General features: G+C 40.7%; 1 long non-coding RNA gene across 1 annotated transcript; it reads left to right on the top strand.

Moving 5' to 3' along the window:
• Positions 1–12,543: 12,543 nt before the first annotated feature.
• LOC121630597 lies at positions 12,544–25,584 on the top strand. The gene is made up of 3 exons (XR_006008549.1): positions 12,544–12,554; positions 21,563–21,565; positions 25,488–25,584. It is a non-coding gene; the product is annotated as an uncharacterized LOC121630597 (long non-coding RNA).
• The last annotated feature ends 460 nt before the right edge of the window (positions 25,585–26,044 follow it).

Below are 26,044 nucleotides of genomic sequence, written 5' to 3'. Positions count from 1 at the left end.
TATATAAAGGAAGTCTGACTGAATGATTGATTAAAATAGTTGTAGCGTAAGAGCGGTCAACATTTGGAAGGTTGGTGTTTCGATCCTGGCTTCCCTAGACTACATGTTAAAGTGTCCTCAGGCAGATGCTGAACCCTACATAGCTTCTGATGTGCTTATTGGTGTGTGAATGATTAAAAGCACAATATAGATTACAAATAAGGGTTGCATGAGTGTGTGCATGAATGGGTGAATGTGACTTTGAAAGGTCAAAAAAGACTAGAAATGTGTTTTATAAGCACAGTTTGTTTAATACAACTTAGGTTCCATAAGTACATAAGTAACTCTCTGAAAGCCAGAGGGGTGGCCAGACATACGTGGGTTGTGGCCACCCCAGCCACATATTGGCTCCACCCCTGATTTCAAGGCAAAATGTTAAAGCATAAAACTAAAATTGCTGAACTGTGGTGATAGAACCACATTGCTTTTTTTCCCTCTATGATACAGAGTGCAAATTTCATTAAATTGTAGATGACTTGAGAGCTTTTGCTCTTGTTTAAAGCATGTTTTTTCTGTTGTGCAGAGCCAGTTCTTGGCATAGAAAATAGATGGCTGTCTAGGTGCCACACACTGGAGAGGGCGCTGCTGTAAGCTTTCAAATAGAAAAAGAATAAATAGTACAGAAAAGGTGCCCTTTCCTTGTGCTCTATCTTCAAAATAAATGGTGAATAGATACAGAAAAATATTAACACTACCCCCCACCCTGCATTGTTTCTCATTGTTTGATTGACTTGACCAGAACCTGTTCAGCTCTGTGCGCTACAAGAGAAGGGGAGGGATGAGCTATGATGAGGCGCATCTCAGGTAGAGGTTAATATTGATAGAGGTCAACAACTCGTCCAAGTTCCAGTGTAGATGTGGTTTTATCTGTCTTAAAAAATGAAGTTTAACTTTAAAGGCTAGCTAAGCTGCAGTAAAACAGATTTTACACATAATGATCATGGGTTTCGAGCTTATGGGCCAATTGAGGCCCGTGGGACAATATTTTATGGACCCCCTATTTGACATCAAATTTTAGTGTTATTTTGTTTTTCTCAAACGCATTGTTTTACCGGGTAGTTGCGTGTCTTGTAGTTTTTACCAATCAAACATAGCTTTGCAGTCAAATGACCACAGCACACCAACCATGGCTGCATAGCAACAGAGACTCTTCACGTGTAGCGGACAGGGAAAAATGAAAACTGTCAGAGCTGCTGTCTGTGATTCTAAAACTGAGGAGGATACACTTCTGGCCTCAAAGATTAAGCATGTTGGGTGGATAAAGTGGTTTTAGGTGGATTCTGTTCACCACTGTTACAAGGCTCCTATACAACCAAAATCAACTTCTATTGCTGAGTCAGAGCCACATTCAGATTTAAAACTTAGTAACCAGATCTCAATAATACATCTCTAAATGTAATGCTTAAAAACTATCAGAATGTTTATGAGTGAGGTGGTTTTGTGTATTGTTGGACCCCAATATATGAGTGAGGTGAATAGAAAAACAGACAAGCTTGGACAGTGTTGAGAGAATTGACCCCCAACCTTCCCTGAGCTTTCCAGGATGTCCAAGTGGTCTGAAAATTAGATCTTGTTAATGAAAGAAATAAAAACATAAAGGGAATCAATTATTGAATAGAAAATCATGGACACTAATTTCAGGCTGATGGATGTTAAGGCTCCGTCTCCTCCTCAGGAGAGCTGCTTTACGTGATAACAGCCAACATGGAGAAACACTTTGTTTCTGGTCAAAATGATCTCTCTGAGGGAAAATTAGTGTCTGTGATTTCAGTTTAAAAACTCTGCCTTTGTTTTCTCTGGACTCACCATTGCTGAGTCTTTTGCATTTGGAATATGACATGTACTATCTCTACATTATCTAACTAGTGACTGTCCCTGTCAGCCCACAGCAGATGGAGACAGCTTCAGCCTGCTGAAGTAATGACATTAGTAACGCTGTTTATTTTGACATCATTATTCCCATCACTGGGCATCATTGAGCCGGCTCTGGTGTTGTGCATTGTTTAGTTTTAAAGAAGACAGAAGAATTGTGCCAGACGTGGCACAGAATTGGATAACTTGCTGGACAAACATGCGCAACCCCAAGATATATTTCTATAACAATACTTAACTATAAAGGCTTGATTAAAATATATAATCCAAATTATGTCACGGTAGCAGCCCATTAGATCCACTGCACTTTCTCTTTGAGGGTCATAACACCAACTGTGCACAGTTCCATGTTGTAGGTCCACCAAACTGAATTGTATATTTTAAATCTTGTAACACACATATTCAGCTATTCAAAATGTGCATTGGTCAGTCTTAAGTGACTTTATTTCATATTTTACATTGTTTTTAAGAGAGATGTGGTTGCATTTTTTTCAGTCCTCTTACCAAAAGTCTCTATAAAAGCATGCTTGAAAGCTTGTCACCCAATTCTGTTGTTCTCCCTTAAAGAAAGTGTTTATTTTACTGAAATAGTTGGTTACATGTTCAGATAATTAATGTTTGTTACCCAAAAAATCCATGTTTGTAGAGTAGTATTTTTTTAATTTTATTTATCAATAAAAGCAGACCTGAAGCTCAAGTTCATGCAGTTTATCCAACAACTTAAAAAATGATGGGCCAAACAAAATTAATAACTTAAGCAGTTTATCTTTTTATTTATTTTTTTTTAGAGGAAAACAATTAAGTAACAGGAATAAACAAGAGGGAGTCGGAATGAAGAACAGGAACATTTGCCATGTGTGCATATGTGTGTGTATGTGTGAGTTATGTGTGGCCTTGATGAATTTATTTCTAAAGGTTCTTTAGTGTTTTTCGGCTTTGTCTCTGCCCTTGAATACATTGCCAAAAAGGAACATGTGCATAACATTAAATTACACTTTGCAGATGTAAAAATGTACCATTACATTTGTCTCTGCAACCAGGTAGATTTTAATTCATTTCAATTTAACTGTAAAACCTAAAAATCAGATGACTAGTATTATATAAACTAACTTTTTTTTTCTAATTTGATTATTTATTTTATTTATAGTTTTTGTATCTGAGGCTACCCTTAAATCTTAAATATTATTCTTTATAATTTTTTTTATTTTCTTATATTTTTTAATTGTTCATTGCCACTGGAGGAGCAACTGAAGGGATGAACAAAAGAGAAACAGTTAACAGGAGAATTAATCTTTCTGGGCAAAACTGATTATAAAAACAATAAAAAGTTAATAAAGCCATAATTTTTTACACTTTTATTTTAGGTTGTAGTTTGCGAAGTGGAACAGTGTCTATCGGAGGTTAACATAAAAGGAAAATTAGCTGGAATGAAACAGAACTTTGCTGCCTAGAGCAGCTGAAAAGAATCATAAAATCAGTAGATGATGTTTGAGGAATTTATCTACTGAACAGATAGAGAGCCACAAATCAACATTATCAGGTTGGAACATTTTCTAAGTTTCTTGTTTGTTTCACCCATGTGGTTAAAGGGCGTTCTCGCAGAGCGGGTCATCCGGCTGATGACCCGGCTGATCACCCAGTTTAAATAGAGTGAAAATTCTGCGATAAAAGGTGCAGACCCACTTCGCTTACACCTGGTAACAACACACCACGGCAACTATTCTACTCAAATTTTGACAGTATTCTCCAGTTTTACTCATATCATTCACCAAATACCAAAACGAATCTTATGTTACAACAGTACTGAGCTGTCTGTAATGTTTTATCCTCAGTAACCGTAACGCCGTGGTAACGGTGGAGGGAGTAATTAGTTACATTCCCTATTATTGATAAAAGTTATGCTGTTTATTTTAACACCGTTACTTCCATCACTGGTTAAGTGATCATGAAAATGCAACTGCCCCCCTGTCCAAGGATCAGAAGCAGGCCGAGAGAGCCCCAAACACCAGGCAACCAGCAGCAACCATGGAGAACAGAACTGTGACAGCCCACCGCAGTGACGCCCCACACCCACATAAAAAAAGACAGAGACTTCAGTCAGAGCCTGCACAGCCATGGAGCTCGGGTCGGGACCAGTGACAGCGCCCGCCAGCCCCGCCAGGCACCAGCCCCTTGAGCATGAGTCAGAGCTAAGTGAGCCAGCGAGCCGCCCACCCACCCAGGGGCCTGACTTGACTTCATTTAAGTAGCAGGATGGTGTGTTGAGATTGTCCTCTTCATTCATAATTAAAATATGATCAAATATACAAAAACACTGAATGAGATAACTTAGTTTTGGTGTTCCCTTGGCCTTCAGTAGATCCACCTGATGTAACCTAACCCTTCCTGCTGTGTCATGTGACTTGTGGAATGTTTACAATGAAACTGAAGGGGTGTGTGAGTAAAAACCTAGGGACGCAACTAAAATGTGTATATTTTAAAAACTGGTATGAATTTGTTTTAAAAAAAAATGTGTAAAGCATAGATGAGATCTGAAGTCACACAAAAATGAAAAAAAAATCTTTTGGGTTTTATTATCATATTTATTTATTTCATCATAATTAATTGTAAAGTGTAGAGTTATAATGTGGGACTGGTGAGAAATGCTCTTTTTCTGTGTTTGAGGTTATAATCATATCCAATCATATATCTTAAATTTGCATATAGATATAGATGCAGGACACTTATTTAGAAAATGTATTGAACAGTTTATTTTATTGCACATTTATACATATATAATTTCCTGGGGACAGAAATGACACCCAGTCAGTGAAATGGCCCTTGAAATGTACTGTAAGAGTTTGCTTATCTGATGTATAAATTTAGATTAATTCTTTATTTAATAATATACATTTAATTTTTATTTTATTTAAGCTTTAATTAAGGAGACAAGCCATTAAGAGCAATTTCTTATTCACAATGAAAAGGGACATAAATAGTTTTCTTTTACTCAACAAAGCTTCTGATTGGACTGTGGTGGCTCTTATCATGCAATAAACCGGCAGTGCAGCTAGGCTCTGTGGTGGTGTCTTTACAGGAAGCTCCCTGCAACAGAACCTGTCACAGAACAAACCCAGCTGTAACAATGTGAAGCAGTAAAATGGGCTGTAAAACGCTAAAACAGGAAGACGTTTTGGATTCCAGCACATCTGCGGCTGTCCAAGTATTTACGAGTGCACGGTAAAGGACTTAAACACCAGCTTGTTCCGGCTGAATGTCTCTCAGAATGTTACAGAGCAGCAGACACATGGTGATCCTGTGAAGGCAGCACCCACACAGAAAAAAGGTAACTAAAACATGGTTTTGATATCACTATCTGATCTTTAAAAAATATTTATTTGAAAGCATTTAAGAGACTAAAAACCATTTAAACAAACAGAATTTATTGATTTATCTTGGTTTGTAAATGGTACAGACATTCAGCGGCCACTTTAATCATACTAAAACAAGGATGGACCCCTTTTTTTCCCCAGAACCGCCTTGCTGTCATAAACTATGTTTACATGGACAAATTTATCATCCATCAGATCAGACAAATCTGATCAGACATTCCAGCTGACATGTTTACATGGACGCTGGATAAAGTGATCCGTTGTATCTACTTGATGAACAGATTTAATACCTGTGCTTCTAGTTCGAAAAATAAGTGTTTTCTTTTTTTTATTTTGAACCTTTTGACCGTCAAAAAGCTGAATAATCAGTAACCCTCTTAGTTTCTAACAAAATCATATCCACCTCACTCTCGTTTTGTTTTGCTGCCGCCATTGTTCAAGTCTTCCCTGAAACTCATTACATCATGAATCCCCACGTGGTTCAAGCGTGAGCAGAGACATCCACCACCAAATGATCAGAATGAATGTACATGGTTATTTCTTTTTTCTGCTGATCCGATCGTGAAAATATTTAAACCACCACTCTATCAAATTGAAATCTTTTTCCGATCGAGGCCGATCAGATCAGCTGACATGTTAATATGATACATTTTTATTCTGGTTGGACGTTGAATTGGATCAAAAGTGTTCCATGTAAACATAGCTAAAGATTCAACAAGCTGTTGGAAACATTCTCAGAGGTTTTGCTCCATATTGACATGACAGCATCACACAGTTGCTGCATCCATGATGAGAATCTCCCGTTCCACCACATCCCAAAGCTGCTCTACTGGACTGAGATCTGGTGGCTGTGGAGGCCGTTGGAGTCCAGTGAACTCATCGTCATGTTCAAGAAAGCAGTTGGAGATGATCTGAGCTTTGTGACATGGTGCATTATCCTGCTGGAAGTAGCATCAGAAGATGCTACACTGTGGTGATAAAGGGATGGACATGGTCAGTAACAATACTCAGGTAGGCTGTGCTGGTTAAACCAGGCCATGTTGGTACTAAGGGGCCCAAGTGGGCCAAGAAAATATCCCCCACACCGTTACATCACCAGCAGCCTGAAGCATTGAAACAAGGCAGGATGGATCCGTGTTTTTATGATGTTTCCACCTAATTCTGACTCTACCATCTGAATGTGGAGCTGAAATGGAGACTCATCAGACCAGCAACGTTTCTCCATCATTTGTTGTCCAGTTTTGATGAGTCTGCTTCAAGGTTGGACATGGTGTGTGTTCAAAGATGCTATTCTGCATACCTTGGTTGGAACCAGTGTATATCTGGCTTGCCGGTGCCTTTCTATCATCTCCAACCAGTCTGCCCATTCTCCTCTGACTTCTGACATCAACAAGACATTCTGGTCCAGACAACTGCTGCTTACTGGATGTTTTCTCTACTCTCTTCTTCTTACTCAGGCCAACAGCCATGCCACTTTCAAAGTCACCTAAATCCCCTTTCTTCCTCGTTCTGATGCTCAGTTTGAACTTCAGCAAGTTGTCTTCACCATGTCTGGTGACTAAATGTATTCAGTTGCTGCTATGTGATTGGCTGATTAGATATTTGTGTTAACTGAAAAGGTGAACCTAATGAAGTATATTAAATAATGAAACCAAAGCAAAAGCAAAGTGAAAGATTTATTTATTTATTCATTTCATTGTATTTATTTATTTGTTTTGCTTTTTTGGTGACAGGGGTTTAGTATGACAAACACCAGAGCTACACTTTTGACAATACATTTAAATGAGATGCTCATGTTTCATGTAGAAACGGTGTGTGGTGAAAATTGTGTGGAAAAAGTTGCATTTTTATAAATTTTAACCTTGGCCAGAAGATCAATCTGTCTATACACAGAACCAAAGTATTCTTTTACCTCATTTATACAGGTTCAAGTCATCTGACCTTGTTCAAAGGCAGTATGTGAGAGTACAGCCAAAACACAGATTCAGCTGATGACAGTGCAAAAACGCCGCATACACAATCAAGGATAAGTCACAGAAAAATCCCACATCCTCATCACATGGGTGACAGCAAATTTCTCAGTGGTGTGCAGCAACATCAAAGCTTCAACGGGTAAACCAGAATGTGACTGCTCTGAAATAAGAATCAAGCCATTTTGTGAACATTTTGTCCTTTTTCTGTTCAACCACCGGGTACTGATGAGCTATTCTTTCACAAACGGGCCTCATGTTGAAGAACTGTGGTTTGAATGCGTTTCGTGGCATATTGGCAGCTGCAGAACGGCGAGTACAGCCAGGAGGAAATGTGTCATTCAACCAGAAAAACACTGCAAACTGGAAAAAAAAGGCTTTTTCACACTGCACACCACTCCTTTCCTCTCCTCATGTTGACTTTTTACTAATGATCTTCCAGCCCAGGAAGGCCGATTAAGTTGTTTAACATGTAAAGTGTTATTTCTTTTTATTACTGGGAAAATAAATGAAGGAAAAACTCAAACAATCATTAGTCCTAATGAGGCTTAAAACAGTTAAGAGACAGAATAAACATGAGCGTTGATAATGGGTTGTCGTTGCAGTGACCTAATGTCTGGTTTAATGGAAACAGTAAAATGGGAGCTGAGCTTTAAAACACAAAGTTTTGCCACAGATCAGCTGATCGGTGTTTGTGCTCTTCATGCAGTAAATTTGCATTAAGCTTGACACTCGTATCATAACAGTATCATTCAATAAAAAACACAATCATGCAAATTGTGCCAGATATGAATATTTATGTATTTACTTGACGTGTGAACTTGATGGGTTTTGAATAAATCCTAAATGAACTCCTACCATAGCAATACCTCAATCACAGACTGCATGTAGGCAAACACCTCCCAACAATGTAACTGCATGAGGATCCCAGGAGCCAATACCTTTTAAGTACAGTACTTTGCTCCAGTTCGTCAGTATTTGTGACATTTCTAGACCCCCCACCATTAGCCACTGAATATTTAAACAGTCTACAACAGTTTATGTCTGGTGCTCATTTAGAAAAGGCTTCAGGTCACCATGAAACAACACTGTCAGTGTTTCCATTTAACAGTAACATCAGCTGTAATTTATTATGCATGTCTGCAGGGGGAGAGCCTGGGAACCTTAACACAAGGGTGTGTATATATTGTCCTGGAAGACTGAGCTCTGATGCTCCTTAACTTCAGCAAGGATTAGGACTGTTAGCTGAGGAAAATACATCTAATGACTGTATAAATACTCAACAACCTCTGGCCTGCACAGTCTTCAAATGTTAAAGCTTTTTGTAGCTTCTTCTGGTTTTTAGAGCCTATATTCAACTTGTTTTTTAGCATCTTCTGGTGGTCAAGAGTGAGATTTTGTGTGATTAGTTTCACAGGACTAAATCATGTGATTATACAGAAGGGAAACCTGAGGCTTTTTAACCTCTCGTTCATCAAGGCAACTGGCTCCATTATGAGTGTAATTGTTCATAATTGTTCTTTGTGTGTAAATTCCCCTTACAGGAACTTTATTTTGTGCTTCCTATCTATTTTATTTTAGGTCTTTTAATCTATTTTTTTTCCTGTTTTTATTTAATTTTCTTTTATTTCTTTTAAAGTTTGTTTTTAATGCACTTTGTAATGCTTTTAATGTTTTATGTAAAGCACTTTGAATTGTCCTGTACATGAAATGTGCTATGTAAATAAATTTGCCTTGTCTTGACCGACAAGAAAGAATAAGATAATCTTCCTCATTGATTGGCTGTGATATGCAGTAGTTTGGTTGCTGAATGAATGAATGAATGAATGAATGAATGAATGAATGAATGAATGAATGAATGAATGAATGAATGAATGAATGAATGCCGTGCAGCGCAGCGCAGCATTTTCACAGAAGATGGTCACTGGGCCTAGATTAATAATAAAGCATGGAAAACTTCAGTTCAAATGACCATTAAAGCCAATATTTGGTAATGTGCTATAAAAATAAGAGTGGTCCCACAATTAATTTTTGTAGTAATTATACTGCATTCACAATATCCTTTTACATTTTAGGTGGTTTGATGAAATAAGCCTTTCACAGCTCAAGTCTGCTATCTGCTCGCAACAATGAGCCCCTCTCCAACGTGCCTTTGAATGAATGGATAAATGAACCAAACAGGCCAACTTCATCCTGCTCTGGTTTGTCCTTTCACTAATCAGAGGAAGTGTGACTTTAAATTGGCAAAGTCGGCAAGTAACAGTTCCTATAAAATGTATCCCTCAAACCACAAGGGATCTGGGGAACATGGGCCACAACTAACACTAACTAACCCTCCAGGTGCAGCTCCAAAAATAGCCAATTAAGTTCTAAAAAAAAGTATTTAGTATTAATTGACCTTTACCCAGGTAAGACTCCCATGCCCAAGGGCAAGTGAATGCAGCATGTGCTTCTTTAATAAGAGTTGTAAGAAGTTGTAAGAATTATTTTTTTCATCAGACAAAGAGTTGTTTAAAGAGTTGTAATTTTACTTTTCAGTAGAACAGGTTAACCTAAAAATCAGCCATATCAGACCACTGCAAAAGAAATAACCATTTCATGCATGGGGACAATGCAAAAATCATCAGATTGGAGAGCAACAAATTCAAACGCTGGAACAAGGAGGCCACAGGAATCAGGAGACAAGCCGAGGACACCATCAACCATGAGGAGGTGGCATTCATGCTATCCTACACATGGGATTCTCCCCTGCAAAGACCACTGGACTGCAGGAAGTGTGACCAGCCGGGCAAAAATCTGTCAGATTGCCAGGCTGGTCACGCCTCCAGGATACCATCAGCTGATAAAGACATGTAGCACACAGGTTGTACGATGTTTCTGAAGAAGACTGAAGTTCCAATCGAAACATGTCAGTAAAGATAAAATTACAGCTCCCTAAAAAACTCTTTAATCAAAAAGAAATCTTACAACTTCATTATGTTGTTCTACATCAACTCAACCTTTTTCTTTATACATACAGCATAATCTCACCAGCTGCCTACATGGGCGATAATATTTATCTAACAGAACTGTTTATATTTTAGGAAGAGGATGTAAAAGTCTGTGAAATGGGCAATAATGCTGAAAAAACACTGAAAAACCGCGATTTGGCACAAAGCAAGTTTTTCTCATTATCAATGGAATTAAAACGAACCAAAATTAATTTTAAGTTTAAATAAATGAAAATTAATTAAATTAAATTTAGTTGTAATAATCACTTCATTATTCACTCAAATCTAGACCCTTTTTCAGGAAGGTTTCACTTACATGTGGCACTGTTTTTCTGGTCAGTGCCCCTGCCTGGCCCCCTTATTAAAAACTTTCTAGACCAGCCCCTGTGTCAAAAATTTAAAAAAAATAAATAAATAAACATGTAAAATGATGAGATCTCAGATGACTATTATCTGGTTCAAGGGTGGCGCTACAACCTGAGCCACCAGGTTTTTTCACAGAACTTTCTGGGAATTCCTCCATACAAACACTTTGGAAATAGTGGCCACTTTAAAAAAGAAAGAAAAAACAGTTAGCAGGTGGCTAGAAAAAAAAATGCAAAAAGTATGCATGAAATATGCAACAGTTTCACCATCCGGGTGACAATGTTTTAGTTGTTTTGCATCGTGTGGCAGAAGCTGCAACTATTGAGTGATACTCTTTAGTTTTCTTGCTTTAACTACATACTATTCTAACACAATTAGCAAATGCAAGCAAAGAAGTAAAAAGTAAGCCCTCCTGGAAGTAGAAAGGTGAAAGGATTGTGGAAATGATTGTGTAGGTCAAGATCTGAGTCCATCATTTCACACTTGAAAGCCACAGATTTTAAAACCACAAGAAGGGCACCATTACATCGTGACCATCAACAGAGTCACACCACAACCGGGTTAGAAAGGTCCTCTGTAACATGATGGGAGCACCTGAGGAAGGAAAATGTGGCTTTAGCACAATGTGGACCAAAATATTTTACAATGTGTCATGGCATCTTGTTGCTCTATCAAACGTATAAGAAGACGACAACCAGACACATTAATCGCGAGGATCAGTGAGGAACAGTTCAGTCAACAGAAATATTAATTATTATGACCTGTACAGGGGGCTCATTAATCTAAACTAACCTAATAACTTGGAACCTGGCAAACTAGGCAAGATGGATTTTCTTGGGAACATGATTTTGCTAATCTTGTGAGAAACCAGCTGCTTCCCAAGGCAATGATGAACTCCCATGTTGCCATAAATAATAGACTAGGCTCCATTTTGCACTGAAGTGTTTGTTGCATGGTCCCCATTTGATGTTTTTATAAATACAACCAATTACTGTTCATGTTTGACTGGGTTCACGAGAAGTTAATTTTAACGTTTACTTTATATGCATTTAAAACTACAATCTTATTTGACCTCAGAAGGCAAGTTATAAAAAAAATAAAGAAAAGTTATTTAATACAAAACATATCACTATTTTTGGCGGCTGACTTGCACAAGTTGTGACTGTTCCAGTTATTTTGTACCGTTTTGTACCTGTTTCACAAAGCGAAGGTTCATCTGTTTAATGGTGTGTGATGAAGAGCTGCCCTGTCGGTGTGCTGGCTCCTGGGATCCTCATGCAGTTAAATTGTTGTGAGGTGTTTGCCTACATGCAGTCTGTGATTGAGCTTGTGTGTGTGTGTGTGTTTGTGAATGCCAGGTGGCCTCTTGAGTCCTCGGGATGGGAGAACACCTGCCTGTGCACCGCCTGCAGCCTCTGTTGTCCCATGTGTTTCAGCTTGTTGTTGTGTAACAGTTACTGTAACATGCTGCTGAGGGCTTCATGGAGGCATCAGGTGTACCAGAACACTTACTGTATGCAATTTGGTTACAGCTGAGCCTACTAGTTGTACTTATCCTTATACTTGGGTTTTCTTTCTTCAGTCTATCACATTACACATTTCACAACTAACTCATGTTTTCATTGTTTTATGCCAATAAAGGGTGAATCCATATATCTCAGTTTCGTTTCACTCATATATTTCCACTGATTTTCTCAGTTACAACAAAGGAAATGGGAACAAATGCTAGGCTGTTAGAATTCTTTACTCTGTTGTTTTATCTGTTACTGCATGTTATGGAGTTTTTATTTTATCTCCTTACCTGCCTTGGGATTACAGATTGAAACGGCAATCATCCGGCATGTTTATATCATGCATTTCTGTACTGATATTCATTAACTTGCATTGTCTGGATTGAATAAATAGTAACCAGTCGTGCCTTTTCAATACATACAGCATGTCTCTTTGTTTATCCATTGTAGAAAGTACCATGGAACTGATAGCATTTGATGCTTTTTTTTTTTTTTTTTTTTTTTGTCACTACTGCAAATGTAGTTCGAAGCTGATACCATACACTGAGACTAAGACACTATTGGTGAGAGAATCACCACCTAGTAGTATAAACAACTCACAATGAACAGTGCACACTGACACTGTTCCTTGTTCCATGAAGTCTTTGAAAATTTGTGAGAAAATATAGAACATAAACTACCAACATTTTAGTGCAAAGATCACTTGAGGAAATGGAAAATGTTTTATTGATCCGCTAAGGAAAATTGTAATTGGATGGAATAATGTATAAATGAGCATGTTTAATGTGAAATCAAGTATCATATTTGATACACAAATTTCTGAGACCCCTGCACTAGAGCCCTGCACGGGACTATTTTTTCAATCCTGCTCCCACCTTTTACTGCTAAAATACAGAAAAATATTAAACATTGTTTTCTGATTTATTTTACAGTGTACAGCACATTACCATGTAATGAAAAAAAAAAAAAAAACAACCAAAGAGCTTAAAGTTCTAATTTAAAATGGGTTCTTCGCTTACCAGTAGACAAAGTACTTGCCTTTTTTTTGTAGTTTGAATTAATCTAAACAAACACATTTCTATGCAAATGGTCGTGACTGAAAGACCTATGCAAAAACCTAAAGTTCTCTTTCATAATATTCCGCTCGATGTCTCACTATGGGATGCAAGCCTCTCTGCAGCCCTCAGAAGCATTAATCTCATTACGCCAACGCTGATTGGCTGATGAACGTGTGAACGTATCCGTCCGCATCACGTAGTGCCATCTGCCTTAAATAGCTCATGAGGACGGACCAACTCATTCAAAAACCTCTTCTCACTCAGAGCATATCTCGCGTCCACGGCTATCTAGCTTAACTGTTCACAGACTGATCCTTGGCTTCGGTCGCCGAGCGCTACCTAGCTTGGACTCTTGGCTCTTTTGGTCACACCAGACCATAGTGCTTCCTTGCCCCTCCATGGTTCGGTCACACTACCCTTGTCGCCCCACCACGGCGTTTCGAGCACAGAGTGTTAGCACACCAGCTAATTTCTCAGCCTCCCCACAGTTAGCACACCAGCTAGCTGCCTCGACTTCCTGCCTGCAAACCAGCTCGCGAGGAGGCTAAAACCACTCATACCAGAGGGCTCGGAGACTCTGGGGCTCGTCCCTGTCGCTGCAGGAACAAAATATCACAAAGGTCTGCTCAAGTTGCCTGGGGCTGGAACACGCCCGACTGGCTATCAATGTTCCCTGCTCGTGTCAACACTGCTCAGTGTTCACCTTGAAGAGTCTCCGCAGACGGCTAGCCCGCCAGGTTAGCCTGTCTGGACAGGACCCCTATCACCCCCCCCGCTGGTGCTGAGGTCGAAGAGGAGGAGGTGAAGGGAGCTGCTGCGGGGGTGGTACCAGAGGCTGACGCCAGCTGGGGCTCCCAGCTCGACGTAGCCATGGATCCCCCACCGGAGGAAGACGTCCTGGACTTGGACTACGGGGAAGACGAAGATGTTGCCTCAAACCTCCTCATTTCAGAGGATGAAGAGGTGGACGACGTCTTCATCACTCCTACCCATGCTGCACAGCATGCTGCCTCCGTTGCTTCTCGGGATGGAGACGAGAGTGGCACACTAGGTTCACCCCTCCCCAGCTCGGACATGCTTGACGTGTGTAAACGCGCGGCCACCCGACTGGCCATCCCCTGGCCCGCAGTTGTAGCTGAGACCACCAGATCCCGCTACAAAGGGAAGAGATTGCCCTTGGCCAAGAGTGCAGTGAAACAACTTCTCCCCGTCTTCCCAGAGCTGCTGGATGAGGTGGCACGTTCATGGAAGCACTGCCCTTAGGGGCCTCGTCCTTCGATTGTGAGGCGATGGAGAGCCTGGGCCTGCTCTGCATGCCTCCGATGGAGCCACTCGTTGCAGCCCACCTCCACCCCAGCTGTTGGCAGTGTCCTCCAGGAGTCCCAGCCTGCCGTCTAAGTCTGACCGTTTTCAGTCGGCCCTGACCAACAAGGCTTATAAGGCAGGGGCGCTTTCGGCCCGGGCCCTTAATGTCCTCTCCCTGCTCACTGCTTACCAAGCCGAGTTGTTGATTCCGGTCATCACCGACCTATGTCTCTGCGTCCAACGCTGGGCAGTTCAGGCCACGGGCAGAGCATTGGGAACTATGGTGCTGCAGGAATGGGCACGGTGGCTGAACCTCGCCAACCTGTCGGATAGGGAGAAGGAAGAGATGCTGGACATGCCCATTGTCCCGGAGGGGAATTTTGGCTCTGCATTGGCCTCAATGCAATGGCGTTGTGAAGCCAAGAAGAAGGAGGAATAATCTCTCCAGCTCTGCCTCCCTCCGAAGTCCCCTACTCCCTCTCCACCTGTGCAGCGCAAAACCTTCACGCCAGCTGTTTCTCAGGTTTCACATTTCAAGATACCCAAGCAGCCAAGGTCCCAGCCCACCCCACCTCCTCTGCCTGGTCGGGGCCGGCTGGTCCAAGAAACCCTCGGCCTCTGTTGCAGCCCCGCCAGCTCCGCCCGCGCAAGCTGCTACCTTCCAGGCCAGGAAGAAGAAACAGGTGGCCTGACAGCCCCACATCTTGCCAGTGCAGCTAGATGTTCCTCATTCTCTAGCTCCACCTGTTTGGCTTCCAAGCGTGCTTCCGGGGATATCTCACGTCCCCGTCTCCCAGCTGCCACGGACCGTGCCAGAGCATAGGGAGAGGAACGGACATTTGTCAGCAGAGGTTTTGGCGGTTGCCCCTCTCAAACGTCCACAAGCTCGCACACACACATTATGTTGGAAAGAATTAAAATGTGTTCCGCTGCAGCTTCCAGGCCAAAGGCCAAGGGCGTGGCTAATAAAAAAAGCCAAAATCATGAACAGCTCGGTGGCGACGCCTGCTGCTCCCTGGTGGAGGGCGGTTGCCTCTTCTGGGACAGCTGCAGCTGTGCACCCGTCGCTGCGCTGTCATCTTGGTCGTGGATGCACAGCGCGGTCCGGGAACCATTACACTGCCTGTCTCTGGACTCGCAGTCTTTCACAGCACGCCTCTCGGCGGAAGGCTCGATTGCTCGGACTGATGGCATCCGCCATTCTCGTTGTCCAGCTCGGTCGCCTCCACATGAGGGATTTTCAGCTTTGGGTGGCCTCATGCGGACTGGACCCCGTGCATCATGGCACACGCAGGGTGTGGATCACTGATGCGTGTGCCAGGACACTGTGTCACTGGCGGATCCCGGCCTTTCTGATGCAGGGAGTCCCTATGGGCCCCATCCTGTCCAGGAAGGTGGTCACTACGGATGCGAGCCTGACGGGCTGGGGTGGGATCCACGAGGGCTGAACTATGAGGGGCTGATGGAGCGTCAGTCTCCAGCGGTCCCACATAAACTTTCTGGAGCTTTCGGTGGTTTTCCTCTCCCTGAAGCATTTCCTCCTGTCCCTCATGGCCATCATGTCCTGGTGAGGACGGACAATACAATGATGGTGGCGTACATCAACCGTCAAGGGGGGTTGCGCTCCCGCCAGTTACACATACTGGCATGCCGACTGATCCTCTGGAGCAGCAATCGCCTCCTCTCTCCGAGGGTGACGCACATCGCAGGAGACCTGAATACGGGCGCGGACCTATGGTCCAGAGGCGCGCCTATATACGGGAAATGGACTCTGCCTCTGGAGAGGTTGTGGGACAGATTGGGACCTGTTACGGTCGAGCCACAGTGGATCTGTTTGCATCAAGAAAAAATGCGCACTGCGCTATGTTTTATTCTCTGCGCAGCATGGATGCTCCCCTGGGCGTAGACTGGCCGCCCGGGCTTCTTTACGCGTTCCCTCCCCTGGTGTTGATACCCCCCACTCTGGCCAGAGTGAGGAAGCACGGCCACACACTGATATTGGTAGCTCCGTTTTGGCCTGCCATGCATTGGCTGGCGGAGATATATCGTTTGCTGCGCGCTCAGCCTTGGCAGCTCCCACTGCGCAGGGACCTGTTACTTCAGGGGAGGGGGACTGTCTTCCACCGACACCCAGAACACCTGGCACTGTGGGCCTGGCCCCTGAGTGGCTCAGTCTGTCAGCTGTGGGACTCCTACAGCGGGTGATTTCCACTATACAGAGTGCTCGAGCCCCCTCCACTAGATCTCTGTATGGCTCTAAGTGGGGGGTCTTCGTGGAGTGGTGTCATAGACACGGCCACGTTCCTTTTTAGTGAACGGTGGGGGTGATTTTGTCATTCTTGCAGGACCTGGTTGACAGGAAGAAAGCCTTCTCCACGGTAAAAGTATACTTGGCAGCTATTGCTGCCTGTCACTTGGGGTTTGGGAAGCAAACAGCGGGTCAGCACCCGTTGGTCTGCCGCTTTTTGAAGGGCGCACGCAGGCTTCTTCCTGTGTCCAGACTGCTTTTACCACCGTGGGATCTGACTGTGGTTCTGGAGGGTCTTAAGGGCCCTCCCTTTGAGCCACTGGAGGGGGCAGGTTTAAAACACGTTTCCTTCAAGATGGTGTTGTTGCTAGCTCTAGCGTCGGCTAAGCAGGTCAGCAACATCCATGCACCTTCGGTGCACCCGACATGCGCCCAGTTTATCCCGGGCGGTGTGAGAATGATTTTGAGGCCCAACCCAGCTTTTGTGCCTAAGGTGGTGGGCTCATGTTCTCCTATTTATCTTGTGGCTTTGCTGTCCTGACCGGATCAGAGTTCTTTTCCCGGTGGGTTGGTGGACACTAAATAAGCTTGTCTAGCAATACGGGAGCTACCACATTCAAAAGTGAGACATCGAGCGGAATATTATGAAGGAGAACTTTAGGTTATTTACATAACCCCGGTTCTCTGAGTAATATGAGTGAGATGTCTCACCAGACAACCTTGTTGTCTCGCTCATATTACTCAGAGAACAGGGGTTATGTAAATAACCCAAAGAACTATTGCTGAGAGCCACTTTAAGAGTTGAAGAAAGTCTGGCTTCTTTGAAGCAAAATATAAAGGAATGAGCACACTTCTGTATACCTATGGAACCAAGAGCGGCCATGCCCAAAATGATTCATTTTTGATTCCATAATCTAACAATCATTAAGCTGGTTTTCACATGGTAAGTCAATTATCTCATAATCTCCAAAAAATGGATTTTTCCTCAAGATCACAAGTAAATCAAGGTGAACTCAAAATTTATGGGTTAGTGCCTAATTTTATTGTTAATTGTCTCCATTGGACATATTCTGTAACATCAAGTTAAGGCATCTATCTGTTTCCTGGCAATGAATATTCATAACTCGTAACAATTTAATGGTTTTATTGTTTTATGATTGAATTAAACTATTATTAAGAAGGGGTTTTTTCTCTCAAGAACAACATAAATTATTCCATTATCTTTAGATATTGAGATAGTAAACTTATGATCTTTAGATAATGTTCAAAAAGTTTTTTATTCACTTGACTTCCATAGATATCAGCTAAGAAATTAAAAGACTATACTATTTTCTCTACAACTGTAATGTTGCTTAATCATATCCTTCCAGTCTACATCATTTATTTCAGTTTCTTTGTGACATATTTTAGTTGTACAGTCTCAAATTTTAAACCATTTCCCTACCTTTCTGTAGGTATATATGTACTGTCAGCTAGAGACACATTTGTTCACAAGCACTGTTACAACCCATATTAGTCTTACATGTCATGCTGAGTAATATGATTTTGGTGCCCTAATGCAGAGAAGGATAAATAATAATTAAGATGTTCCAATCTCTGCTGGGCCAGCACAGGAGGCCACTTTGAAAATATTGATTTCTTCTTTCTGAGGCTCTACCCATCAGTCCTGAATGTGTCTGGATAATAGATTCAGTGGCCTTGAGTCAATCACGGTGCCACACTCTGTTTTCTCTTGCTCAGCTCTCCCCTTTTTCAGAGATTCCATTCACCTCAGAGCCATCTACAGTGAGAGCGGAGAGCCATGAATGTGTTTTATTCCGCTCACTCTTTATTTTTAGGTTTGAGTAGTCTTACAGATGGCCTACATAAAACTGAATAGAGCTTCATTATAACAGCGAGCAGAGAATTGGCCAGCGAGCTATTGTGTGGTCTCTATTATAGCCAGACGGGGGAGTTCAGTAAAACAGCCCATCCCTCGTTGTCCATGCTCATGGCCAACATGATTTTCCATGATGATTTCTGAAATGAGTTTGTCCTCGGGGTTTGTGCCTGGGGGTTGAAGGTTGCCTATTTTGAAGAGGGGGCTCAAGTGTTTGGCGGCTGATATGAATGACTCATTCTCCTCCAAAACCATTCATTTACTGAGGCCTGTTGCCCCTCTCCATCTAATTCAAGCCTAAGCTGCACTGAGGAGGGCGGGAATAAAAATTTGAAAAGGAAGCTTTGAGCTATTAATGACGGCTTTGCCCATGAGAACAAATTAGTACAAAGCCCATGAGAAGTTTTTAAGGCCAAGATGGCAGGAAAATTAATCAGGAAAATGAAGGGTTATCAATTAAAGGGTGTGAAAAATGATTTTTCTTAGATTTTAAAGCATGTACAGTAGCTCTATCATAAAAGTACATGTTTATTAGAAGTCCATTTAATACCCCCCCACCCCCCCCAGTTGTCTGGATGGGACAAAGTTTCACTTAAATGTGATGTGTGTAACAAAGGTCAATGACAGGAAAAATAATTAATCTTAAAAAAGCTGTTATCTAACCACTTTACTAACATGACTTATGTTTTTATTCTCATAGAAAAGCCATTTAGCTACTTAGCGTGGGTCCACATACATGGCAGCTGCCATATTTGTGCCATTTTTACTACGGTGCCTGTGTGTGAAGTGAGCAACTGAGGTTTAAAACTATAGTAGCTTTGTTTTATAGATGAGCACCATTTATGATAAGTCATGCCTTAAAATGCAGATAAAAATGAACCAGAGGTGAACCACTGTGGGCCCCTGAGCAAAGTCCTTAACCAATGGTATCCAATGAAAACATGTTTATGTCTGGAAGAATATTGAGCACCGTCTATTCTCCACTATACTTGGCCTTTAAGGTCATTTCTATGCCCATCTTTAGCACTAAATGTCAGTAATTCTTACCTTTAAACTCAACAGGATAAAGGTGCAGGAAGGTGTACAAAGCAAGCAAACTGCTGCTGAATAAAACGTACTGAGCAGGTTAACATCTACTATAAATCTCCAACAAAAATAGTAAAAACAAGCATTTTTCTATTTTTTCTTGTTCATTTCAAATGAAAAACAAACTAGTAGGTTAATGAATGGATGGCTTGGTGAACGATTTTATCTGTAAATGAAAGTGAATAACAGGATACATAAAGAGAAACTCATTACAATTAAAACTCATATTAAATGTCAACATTAGCTAATTAAATGAACCAAACTCAGCTGAAACAACATCATTAATTCACTGCTCTGATTTTCCTTTTGTTTCCAGGTGAAGAAACAACAACATCTAGATACATAACACAAGACTTTATACCTTTCATCACCATGGAATATTCATCAAAGGAGAACGGAAATAAAGATTAGGGAGCTCATTTTCTCAGCTTCCAGATGTTCCCGTAGTAAATGGTAGTAGTTTGAAGGGAAAGGGCTTTGCAGTCCTGGAGGGTGCAGTTATATAACTTCCTGGGTATGTTTGAGGTGTTTTAGGTTAAATGATGGAAAACATATGATTTAAATGTGTCATTTCTCTATAATCCATATATTTATTTTTTCTTCTTTAGGTGAAGCATGAAAATGCTGTTTTTTTTCTGGATTTTCAACAAATGGCTGGATCTGCATTTTAACAGTTCACAACATGTGATAAGTTGAGAAAGAACCATGTCTGACACATTTCTGATGACCTGTGTTTGTTAGGGACCTTTACTTGACTCATATTTAAAGGTTTCCTCTTCAATCCCTAATTTCCTTAGTTTTCATTCTGAAGTACCCCTGGGACAGATGCCCAATCCCACAGTGGAAATCCACTTTTAATACAGACTTTATTTAATTCAGGGTTCCACAAAGCTGGAGCTTATCCCAGTTGCCATGGTGGGGGAGACACCCTGGAGGTCCATCACATGACCAACACAGAAACAAACAACTGTGCACACTCTCACATGCTTGTGTACCAGGGTCCGTTTACAATCACAGACTAACCTGACATCCATATTTTTGGACTGAAGCTGAAGAACGGCACACAGAGAGGCTTTCAGGTGAGATTCAAACCAGCTTCCTTCCTCTGAGTTGACCGTGCTTAACAATATGCCCCATTATTCATCCACAATTTAGAAATCTCAACCCAGTATTTAATTGACAAGAGAACACAGAAAATAGAAATTAAAGAATCCAATTTATTAACAATATTTGCTCATTTTTATTTAAAAACAGCAGCACATTTAAAAAAAAAAGTTGGATCAGAGGCATTTTACCAGTGTAGCATCGTTCTTCTTTTAATTTGTTTTTAATTGTCACAGAAATGAGGAGACCAGCTGTTAAACCTGTGTATGTCTGATAGAAGATTTTAGCTGTGTACGGCAGGTCAGTCCAACACCTGGACTCCTTTCTATTATAAAAATCATGCTGTTGTAATAAAAATTAAATGTGTTTAGACATTTTCTTGCTGAAATAAACAAGGTCTTTCCTAAAAAAAACACATCACCTGGATGGTGTGTTTTTCTAAATCTTTCAGCATTCATGTAGCCTTTCCACATGTGCAAGTTTCCAGGCACTAATGCACCCCCCCCCCCTCCCCCCACCCCCCATACCGTCAGAGAGGCATGATTTTGAACTGAATACTGACAATAAGGTGGATGGTCTCTTTCCTTTTTAAACCAGTGCAAATGATTTCCCAAAACATTAAAAATGAAATCAGATTTTGATTTGGCTGACCACATAGCAGTTTTCTACTTTGGATCCAGAGATAATGGCTGTATTTCTGGATCGTGTTCACATATGGCTTCTTCAGTTCATTTTTTAACAGGACAGTGAACTGTGTTTACAGGCAGTGATTTCTGAAATGTTCCTGAGCCCAGGCAATGATTTACATACCAGAATCATGTCAGTTTTTCAATGTAGTGTTATGCCTCAAAATCAGTTTTATTCAGAAATCTTTTGATTAAATTATGTGCTGTCGATGATGGAATATGCAGTCTTTTTTACATTGAGGAATATTTCTATGAAATGGCTCCACAATTAGCAGATGCCGTTTTAACACATTTTTACATCTGAGAAATCCAGCCTCTTCAAAGCTGGGTACACACATAAGGATTTTTCTAAATCTGAAGAGGTTTTGTTATCTGTTAGAGACACATGAAGATAAAACATCTGGCATTGAACAGCTGTGATCATACTGTGTGTGGTGAGAATCTCAACACAGAACACCACAATTCTGTTGATCTAGAACCTAGTCCTCCAAGTCAGAAATCTTACCTGATCTAACAAAAATGAAGAAGAAGAACCGTAGCAACAACCGGAAAACACAACACCCAGTGTGGAAGAGGACAAGACGAGGGAATGTTAGTGGTCTCGGGACTATTGTTAACAGAAAATGCTTGATCATGCTTGATCTTGCTTCCTTGTTCCAGTCAGCTCGCTCTCTTGATTGGCTACCTTCCACGTCACAAACCATGTTTAACACCTGCTATTGTCGGCCACCTCCCGGGTCAGAGCCGGTTGTCAGGACAAATTCACTCTTAATGAACCGCAGACCGCAGGATAATCTTATAGGATAATCTTATAGGATAATCTTATAGGATAATCTTGTAAGTATTAAGATAATCGTCTGTTTGCCGTCCTTGGTCAGGAACGGGTAAAATTGGGGCAAAAACAGCCTGACAATCTTTATATATGTGCCCTGCTTAAGTTGCTCTCTTTTCTATGCAATTAAGCTATCAAATGTATTAGCTGCAACACATTTCTCCAGCTGTTTCTTTTGAGTACCATTTACTTTTACTATGTTTTGTTGACCCTGTTCCAGCTGTTTGTGAGATGTGTTGCTGCCATCAAACTTAAGATAAATGATCCCATTTTCATGTTATATGTGAAAGTTATTATAATCAGTAAAGATTCACACCTCACACTTCCGGTTCCATTTTTTAAAGGAAAACTGGGTCATACAAAATGATCACGCATGATAATTGCTCGCTTTTTAAGTCTTAAGTTGATCTGCCCAACAGCAGAACAGACAGCGTAGTTTTCCGGCCACCACAAACATATTCCCTGATCCATAATCTTAGAAGAGTCAAAACATGAAATGGATTCCTTTTCTTTAAGACTGATTATAAATCGCAGATACAGTTGTCCTGAAAAGCAGAGAGAACAGGAAACAAAAGTGTCTGACAAGTTTGCCTCAGACTCAAAACACAGATAAGAGGAGCTGGTTATCAGTGGGAAGTCCAGCTGGAGACGTTCCCACAGTCCACCATATGTCAACATGAGCCAAAATGCTGAAAACATGTAGAATAAATTAACTTAATGTCTGTTGCTCACCTGTTTGTTAAGCTACAGTTTTATTGGGAGAACTGTAAGCAGCACAGCTCTGTAGATTGTAGACGTGCAGGCCAATCTGTGGTGCAAGTCTTTTGTATAAAACCCTCTCACCTAAGTTACATTTCAGAGATTGTTAAAAAAAAAAAAAAAAAAGACAAAAGAAAAATAAGAATATTTCCTCTATAAATAGGAACTTTGTAAAGCCAATTTAAAAACTTTTGTTTATGGTGGTTTTCATTTGGTAACTGCAGTTCTTTCCCTTTATAAAAGGAAAATAAATAATGTCACATAATTCGTTATGGATCCCAAATTGACTACTTTGATGTCAATGCTTTATTATGTTCCAGTTAATTGTGAATTATAATAATAATCATGAGGAGAAGAGCGTGAGTGTGAGAAATCATCTTTAATATTACAACATGTAACTTATGTCGCCATGGCTTTTATTGTTTTAAATTGGAAAAATAATCATTTCACCTGGATGCTTTGTAAAAGTCACAACTATAAAATACAAAGGATCTAATGTTGTTTTAATTGTCTGTCTTTTGTCTGTCATTCATATTTGTTTTTTCTTTTAATTGTCTTGCTTCTTTGTTCCACCACTGATGGATATTAATTACTTGAATTAATTCAATACTTCAGTGTCCATATTTTGGAACAGCTGTATGATGCTCAGAGTAGAATATTGACAGAATCAGTTTTGCCGCGGATTCGTTTTTTCTTGTGAATTTATGCAATTCAGGTTAAGTTCTTTTTGGGATTTGATCCAAATAAACATTTTAGATCCCTTCAAACATTCAAGTAGCAGCTTAATCTCACAAGGAAATTAAAAATAAATATTTAAAGACAATATTTAATTAAATACAATCAGCCTACGCACACACAACCATATATATATAATATGTAGAGATTAAATGAGGCAAGGTTGCCTGCAGAGTAGATTATTACAAAGACTGGGTCATGGAAACGATTGTTTTGACTGATGATTAACTGAACATTTTTAAATGTTTTAACCTGTTAAAGCCCGACCCATGAAAAAATAGTAAGAAATGTCCAGTTTTTTAAATATGGTTTTCTGCTTCTGGGTATCTATTGGGGGACAGAAGACAAGTATCAGATCGTGTTCAACAGGAGTTTGAGCAAACTTTATACCATAAATTGAAGCAAAATGTCTCAGAAACTGTATGTGGTAAATATGTCATGTTGGGCTCTTATGGGTTAATCGACAAATGTATTTTAGATTAGAGACTTTTTACAATTTAAAATGAAATTCCACTGGTGACCATCAAATAGCAGCGACTGTAATAAAGGCATAAAAACAAAGTATACCTACATATACTGTATTCATATCTACACACACACACAGACACACACATTGACATAAACATACATACATACTGCAGGGAACATAGATACAGTAAATAAGCCCAACTTTAACAACATGGGGGAAAAGGTGTTTTTCACTCTGTTTGTCTGCGGTTTTATTGTCCGGTAGCACTGCCCTGATGAGGGCAGAACAAACAGGTGGTGTTCGGGGTGAGTTCTGTTCCTGTGATCCTCCAGGCCGGCAGTTTCAATGACCCGGACCAATTCCATCTGTTCTGTGCTGTGCAGCTGGTGTACAGCGCAGGGACACACACACACACAAAAGGATGCTCTCCACAGTGCTCCTATAAAAATTCATGGGGAGCTTGGAGGAGAGACCGGCCCTCTTCCTCAACAGGTGGGCATTGTTCAGAGACAATGTGAAGTATTTTGTGATTTGAAATCTTAGGAATTTGATGTTGTCCACCACATCCACCTCCTCACAGTTGATGAAAAGTGGGAGTGGTGTGGTCTTCCTGGTCCTCCGAAAGCCCACGATGATCTCCTTAGGTGGTGTTCAGAACCATGTTGTTATCTGAGCATCACTCAGTCAGATGCTGGACCTCCTCTCTTGATGGTGCTGCAGGATGAGCATTGGTTCTTACTTGTGTAGGATAATCTGGGCACCTACTCTTTTGCTTTGTGTTTCAAAGTGAGCAAAGAACCAGTTCAGGGTGTCCAGCAGTGTGCTATCATGGCTGATCTGTGGGCTGCTATGTTTGTAGTCCGTTAAGTTCTTAATGCCTCTCCACATGCTGCGGGGTTGTTACGTACCCTTTTGCCTAGGGGTGTAAAAGGGAAGTAACACACAAGAAACTGGACACGTATAAGAAAACCAATTTATTTACAATGAAGAACCAAATATATTGTATATACACAAAATAACAAATATAACCAAAAGGGTTCAATATGAACTATAACCAAATATCCACCAAATAAATATATCTAAATCCAACAAACTTGAAGGTCACGTAAACACAAAATTCAAAATTTAACTAAGGGTGTCCTTTAGCAGGGTTAATGCCGATCTGACAGGTAACAAAACAAGAAAAGGACATGAAACTCAAAACAAGTATCTCCCCCATACCTGTTTGTATAAAGTGCAATTAAAAACACTAATAAGACAGCTTTTAAATATACAAAGATATCTTCACTGAATTAAAGTACTTTACATTATACATCTGTTGTCATTGATGTTTACACTGATACCGTTCACGTCTGACAACAGGAAACCGATTATAGTAGAAATCATCATTTAAAATATGAAATGCAGTAATGAAGACGCTAAAACAGGGATGCAGAAAACATTTTATTTAAAATTTTTATTAAAACATTTCTCTCTTGCCTCCACTTCTCCACATCAGCGTCCTAGCCTGCAGGTGGTAAATGCCTCAGTGCCACTGCTGGCTCGGTAGTTTGATGCCACAGTGACCTACGGTAAAGACACAATGGCAGTTTATATGAAAGCAAACATTATTATATATATGTACTTTATGGGTACTTTGCAGACGCTTATCTAAAGTGATTTACAATCAGCTACAGCTTAGTCAGCAGTACCATCGAAACGGGCCGGTTCTCTAAACCAGCGGTGTTTCCTAATCAGTTTTCAGATCAAAGACCATTTCGTTTA

The sequence above is a fragment of the Melanotaenia boesemani genome, chromosome 19, assembly GCF_017639745.1.
Source record: "Melanotaenia boesemani isolate fMelBoe1 chromosome 19, fMelBoe1.pri, whole genome shotgun sequence".
Taxonomy (NCBI): domain Eukaryota; kingdom Metazoa; phylum Chordata; class Actinopteri; order Atheriniformes; family Melanotaeniidae; genus Melanotaenia; species Melanotaenia boesemani.
This window is presented reverse-complemented; position numbering and strand designations above follow the sequence as displayed.